This window comes from Prunus mume, linkage group LG8, assembly GCF_029339155.1.
Source record: "Prunus mume cultivar Tortuosa linkage group LG8, ASM2933915v1, whole genome shotgun sequence".
Lineage (NCBI taxonomy): Eukaryota > Viridiplantae > Streptophyta > Magnoliopsida > Rosales > Rosaceae > Prunus > Prunus mume.
Window position 1 is genome coordinate 19,606,800 of NC_142705.1, and position 7,382 is coordinate 19,614,181.

General features: G+C 34.7%; 1 pseudogene; it reads left to right on the plus strand.

Annotated features, from left to right (window-relative positions):
• Nucleotides 1–2,175: 2,175 nt before the first annotated feature.
• LOC103339128 (glycosyltransferase BC10-like) lies at nucleotides 2,176–3,594 on the plus strand (annotated as a pseudogene).
• The last annotated feature ends 3,788 nt before the right edge of the window (nucleotides 3,595–7,382 follow it).

Here is a 7,382-nt window from a genome sequence, read left to right on the forward strand (position 1 = left end):
AAATTGATTAGTATTGCTTTGAAATTGCCGTAGGGTTTTCTCTAAGGCCTGAAGCCATAAAGATTTGATGTTGGTTGTGTGTGTCCTATCATTGTGCATGCTGAACTTTTGTGGATATGAATTGCTTTTTGTACAAGTGTAAATTTTTGGGAAACGAACAATTTACAGAACTCTGTCGAATTTTAGGCAAAAGTCAAACCTAAAAAGAAAATTTGAATTTTAGTTAGAAGGGCAATTTGGTCCAGTGTGCTCGACACCTGCCAAGTGTTGGACACGCACAGAGTTCACTCAGATTCAAAGTGGAATTTGGGTCGGGTCTTGCCAAAATTGGTTGATAGGATAAGATTTTTTTATAATTAAAATGTGAGTATGCAATATACAATCAATTGACATTAGATGAATAGACTCAAGACATTTTAATTATTAGGTAATGTTTTCATTCTCTAATGTGAAATTCACACTCAAACACCTAGACAAGATATGTCGGGGACATGGGAGCATTTGTGACTATTAGACCCAATATGTGAATAATTTAACTCTATACCATATTAGAATGTAACATTTGATCCAAAACTAATTGATGATGAGTGAGGAGACTCAAATTTATTTAAATTATTAGACAAAGTTTTTACTCTCAGATGTGGTGTGAGACTCACACAATCAACCTTTTTTTAAATAGTAAATTTGATTTTTCCCCTTCAAATTAATTTTTCTTACCTGCAGCCCATCAATTTACTTTTCTATTAATAAAATTTAATTTTTATAAGAAATACCGGATGACTAAGATCCAACTTAGCAAGTTACCTAATGAAGCTTACAATTTTATTTATTGTAACTTTCAGATCCCTAAAATAAACCTCCTTAAAATTTGAGTTGTCTTTGCAATTGTTGTTCGTCCATTTATCGTGTTGGGTATACTTTCAACATATTTACTTGGCCACTATCCATTTCATTAAGTTTTTAAGGTTGAAATGGTGTTTTAAATTGGCTTAAATTTAGGAATTTTTTAGGGTAAGTTATTTCTTTTTTTAATAAATATTTTTTGGTCGTATTTCTTAAATAATCAAATTTAGAATAAACTAATGTACCTATTATTTAAAAAATTTAAATATACCTATTCTCTAAAAAAAACAAAATTTTAAATTTTTATGAAGAAACATTAATTTATTTGTGCTTATCTTTTTAGTAAAATATACATACATTATTTATTAATGACCCAAAATTGTGTCATGTCTCTCTTCAGCAATGTATGATATCCTATTCTATCCGGCCAAAGGTGACCTAATTCAAGAAGCTAGCAAATGTTGTGGAACAGAAAGCAGGCATATCGCATCAAAAAAATGAAAGCAGGCATATCGCATCAGAAAAGAAAGCAAGCATGCATTTATGATCCACACTGAAACTAGGGAATGCTAGCAACTTTCTTTCTAACTTCTCCTCTGAACTTTCTCCCTTTTCCGCATGACATATGTCATTATCCTTACACTTAAAATAATGTAATTAATGCATCACACATGCTAATTTTTATTTTCCAAATTTATCCTTATGTGATACATTAATGAAATTGTTTTAAGTATAAAAAAAAGTGACACATGTCATGAGTTAAATGGAGAAGGTCCAAAAAAGAAGGTTAGAGAGAAGGTTGCTAGCATTCCTCTTTATCTATTACCATCATAATAACTCCACGGGCCGATGATTTTAAAAATTATTTAAAAATAATCTTCATGCACTTCTCTTCAATAGGAATGTAGAGAAAAATAAAATTGATTAAAGAATAACTATTTTGAATTTTTAATTATAAAAATAATTATTTGAAATTGATTATAAAATAAAAAGAGAATGGGGACAGATGTCAAGACACTAGTGCGTTAGCCCAAATGCAACGTGTGATGTGAGTGAGTGAGTTGCTAAATATTTATTAAAAAAATACAAAATTAAAGCTGCTAGCAGACTAGGCGCTAGATTTGATGACCATATGTTTTCTGCTCCAGATAACATTCACAGACTTGACCCAAACAAAAAAGCATTTTTTTAAAATAACCTCAACATACCTACTATACCAAGCAACATACTTAAAGTAATTTTTATTTATATTTTTGGTAAAAAATTAATACCTCTTCACCAACCAGGTTATTTAGCATTAAATCCCCTCTATATCCTCCAAACAAAAGATAACAAATTATTTTTAAAATAAGTTAAAAATTAATTTAAAAGTAAAAACCGCTTTTAGGTTGTCATCAATCTTATCCCCGCCGTAAATCACCACGCTCCTCATCTTCTTCCACCAAATCTCACTCTCCATTTTCCACTAAAAATACCAGTCACTGTCTCTCTCTCTCTCTCTCTCAACCACAAAACCATGCTCTCCCCAACGTCATTTTCTCTCATCTGCACTGTTCTTCTCTGTTTGCCTCTCACCATAATCTTCACCATCCCAAGCCCAACCGCCACCATAACCACCACCATCCCCACCCAAATCTCCCAATCCCCAAAACTCACCAAAACCTACCAAAAAATCAACCTAATTTCACCACCAAAATCCCTACCATTAGATGACGACTCGCTCTTCCACCTCGCCGCCCATGTCAAGTCCCGCCCGCCCCACTCCGATCGTCCCAAAATTGCCTTCCTCTTTCTAACCACCACCCCTCTTCCCTTCTTCCCTCTTTGGGAACGCTTCTTCAATCAAACCCCCAAAACCCATTTCTCTATCTATGTCCACATGACCAGAGATTCCCTCGACCCGCCATTTTCTGGTGTCTTAGCCCACCGGGTCATCCCCTCCCGACCCGCCCAGCGATTCACCTCCACTCTCATCTCCGCGACTCGTCGTTTGCTCGCCCACGCCCTCCTCGATGACCCCAAGAATGCCATGTTCGTGCTTCTCTCTCCTTCCTGCATCCCCATCCGGTCCTTCAACTTCACGTACCAAACCCTAGCCCGATCGAAGAAGAGCTTCATCGAGATTCTAGACAATGAGATCGGGCGTACGACAGGTGGGCGGCGGCGTGGGGAGGACGCGATGCTGCCGCGGTGAAGTTGGAGGAGTTTGGATCGGATCCCAATCGGATCTTGAAGCGGAAGCACGCGAGGGTGGTTGTGGGTGACCACCGGCTCTGGTCAAGTTCAAGCTACCGTGCCAACGCGTTGGGACACGTGTTACCCAGAGGAAAATTACTTTCCTACCCTCTTGAACATGAGAGACCGGCGGGTGTGTGCCCGCTACCCTCACGCACGCGTGGGTGGCGCGGGAGATTCGATGGCCACCCGTGCGTATGAGGCCTCCGACTTGGGGCCCGATTTGATCACCTCCGAGAAATGACGAGGCCAAAATCGGTGGCGAGAAGGAGAGCGGCAACGGCTCTAATTGGTCCTTGAAGGAACGACGAGACCCGTTTTTGTTCGCAAGGAAGTTCCCGCGGATGCAATTGGACCGTTGATGAGTATGGCCAATGACGTCATCTTCAAGGATTAAGATGCGATGACATATTTAGGATTTTATTTTTTTTTGGTTTGTAATTTACAAATGAAATTATTAACATAAAGAAAAAAAAAATGAAACCGGGGCAAACCCGGTGGGTTTGAGCAGCAAAATGTATATATTTTTCATTTATTGTTTTTTGGGGTGAGTTTTCTTGGTTTTTCCAAAGTGGAAAAACGTGTTTGGTTAAGCCTAAGCGGTGCAATGTCTCTTTTTAGACTTTTATGAGTGGTAGTGTTTTGGCTTTACAGATTCTCCTACGGCCAAACTAAGCGATTGTCAATGATCAAAAGCTTTGCCCTTTAACAAACTTAAAAGGACCTTAATGTTTTGTTTTCGTGGGAATTGCCTAACTTTGGCTCTTTTTTCTTATGTAGTTGACGCATGTTTTAATGTCTGTCATTCATCGTGTCACGCGACATAATAGATGTCATGTATTGGGTAGCGGCGTAGTCGGGCCTAGGCCAAAAGTCGTCTTGTCCTACCTCCCCATCGAAATTTTTCATTATCTCAATAGCCAAAAAGGATTGTATAATTAAATTGTGTGTTTCACATTTTGACCCATAAACATTAAAGTTTTGGCTCTAACTTTCTACATGTCATATGTTATTTCTGTTATGTAGGATTTTAGGTAGGAAAAGGTAAAGGGGAAAAATGATGTGTCACGTTGTTGGCTAGAAAAGGAAATGAGGTAGGTGGAAGGTACCTAGTAAATCTAGGCGAGGGAATTGCATGTATTTACATCAGGGTTGGTAAAGAGGTATTAACTTTTTACCAAAAATATAAATAAAAATTACTTTAAGTATGTTGCTTGGTATAGTAGGTATGTTGAGATTATTTGAGAAAAAAATGTTTTTTTGTTTGGGTCTGGTACTATGAATGTTATCTAGAGGAGAAAACACGTGGTCAAATCTAGCACCTAGTCCGCTAGTGGCTTTAATTTTTTATTTTTTTTATATATATTTAGCAACTCACTCACTCACATCACACGTTGCATTTGGGCTAACGCACTATTGTCTTTTCCATTATCTCAATAGCCAAAAAGGATTGTATAATTAAATTGTGTGTTTCACATTTTGACCCATAAACATTAAAGTTTTGGCTCTAACTTTCTACATGTCATATGTCATTTCTGTTATGTAGGATTTTAGGCAGGAAAAGTTAAAGGGGAAAAATGATGTGTCACATTGTTGGCTAGAAAAGGAAATGAGGTAGGTGGAAGGTACCTAGTAAATCTAGGTGGGGGAATTGCATGTATTTACATCAGGGTTGGTAAAGAGGTATTAACTTTTTACCAAAAATATAAATAAAAATTACTTTAAGTATGTTGCTTGGTATAGTAGATATGTTGAGATTATTTTAAAAAAAAATGTTTTTTGTTTGGGTCAGGTACTATGAATGTTATGTGGAGTAGAAAAATCACATGGTCGTCAAATCTAGCGCCTAGTCCGCTAGCGGCTTTAATTTTTTATATTTTTTATATTTAGCAACTCACTCACTCACACCACACGTTGCATTTGGGCTAACGCCTATTGTCTTGACATCTGTACCCACATTCTTTTTTTATTTTATAATCAATTTTGAATAATTATTTTTATAATAAAAAATTCAAAATAGTTATTCTTTAATCAATTTTTTTTCTCTCTCTATGTTCCTATTGAAGAGAAGTGCATGAAGATTATTTTTAATTAATTTTAAAAATCAACGGCCCGTGGAGTTATTATAATGATAATAGATAAAAGGGAATGTTAGCAACCTTCTCTTAACCTTTTCTTTTGGGCCTTCTCCATTTAACTTATGACATGTGTCACTTTCTTTATACTTAAAACAATGTCATTAATGTATCACATAAACTAATTTTTATTTTCCGAGTTTACTCTTATTAAATATATTGATTCTTTTTTACAAGAAATTAGTCTTTTTAAAACTTCATTTCTTATCACCTTTTTTACTTTAAAATTGTTTAATGTCCCTTTTTTTCTTCTTCTAGAGAACAGATTTTGCTTCTTTTTTTACTGATGTTTATTGCTATTAATGTTCGTTTAATATTTTGCTGCTTTTGCTTCTTTTCATTTATGTTTATTGTTCTTTTTTTTTTTTTTTTTTCTTTTTGCTTATTTATAATATTTATCTTATGCTTGTTGTTATTTATGTTTTACTGTCTTGTTTTTTTTCTTCTGATATGTTTATTGTTATTAATATTTATGTTTATTGTCATTTTTGTTGTGGAAAAAAAAAAACAAACGTTCACTTTGAAAAAAAAAAAACAGAAGAAGACACTTTTTAAAATAAATAAATAAATTTTCGTTTTTCTTATGTATATATTTTTTAATAAGGTGGTAATAAAGTTGTAAAAAAACCAATACATTCAATAAGGATAAATTTGGAAAACAAAAATTAGCTTGTGTGATGCATTAATTACATTGTTTTAAGTGTAAGGATAATGACATATGTCATGAGGAAAAGGGAGATGGTATAAAGGAGAAAGTTAAAGAGAAAGTTGCTAGCTCATAATTCAATTTTGAAAAAGCTTTGTATCAATGGCGTCGATAAGGTGGATGGGAGAGAAGGAACCAGATCGATGTTGACATCTCAATTTAAGTGGTCTTATAATTAATTGGAATTCGTAAATCCTCCTCCCCACTTTTTTTTTCCTTTTTTTTTTAAAAACCCCCCGAAATAAGATAACAAAATCTAAAAATAGAGGAAAATCATAATGAGAATAGTAAAACTGAAAAAAAAAATATATAGACAGTTTGGATCGTTGAAAAAAAATGTAAGGAATTGACAAACTGTTGGAAGCTGATACATGATTTTATTTCTCAGTTTCCAAGGTGATGAGTAAGTTAGTTTGGTTTGGGTATGTTGTTAATGGAACGATTTGGTTAATTCTATATGTCCTAACAGATTTTTGTTTCTTTAATATGATTTGAGTAATTGCTCTATTTATTCAAACACAAACAATTTGGGTAGCAAGAGCAACCCTTTCTCTGTTCTTTTGCTATTTTGTTGTACCTTACAAAAAATTGAGCATATTAGTGCCTAATTGAGCTTGTTTCTCTAATGTTTTTAGGGTGCAAATCGTTGGATATCCCTCGTTAGTGGAGTTAAAAGGTGTAGCTGGTGTTGATTGGTAGCAATAATTCTTCTCTATTTGCTGTTGTGATTGACAATATCAATTAGCTTTATGGATGGCTTGTGCTTTCAGCTGGCTTGTGTTTTCGATGTGCACTGTGTGCATGTGTGTGTGCTTGTGTCGCACCAAAGAGAGAAAGAGAGAGAGCACGGTAGAGAGAAGAGAAATGTGAAGGAGTGGACTGCTTGTGAGACGCAAGCAAGCAGTCCCACGAACTTGAGGAGGATGTTTCAACTGGAAGTTAGATGGGTTCATCAAAGGTTCAAGGGAGGGTATATCTCTTGGGTGAGAGTGTTTTTCACATGTATGAGATTAGAAGACGAATTTAATTGGGACTTCTTGTCATCTCTTGTTGTCATCTGTTTGTATCTTGTACTTGATGAAAATTATGTTAATAAAAATTTCATTCATTTCAAAAAGTTATTGGGTTTGTGTAAACACTTCACTAAATTTGTAATTGATTGTCCTTCTATTTTATTTTTTCAGTGTTATACCATTTCATCTCATTGGTGAAAGTGGCCCAGCATATCATTACCACATTCTTTTGGCATACCAAAGCTTGATGGGTATTTTTTTGGTACGCTTTTCAATTTATATGGTTTAGACCCATACTCTACTAAAATCTAAATGAGAAATTTTGTAAAGACTAGTAAAAATAAGAAAAAAATTCTGCTTCCAGTGGTTGTAGAATAAAAATATGATCATAATAGTTCATTGCAAGTTGTACAATAGAAAAAACACCAATAGAGTATATTGGAGTTTAAA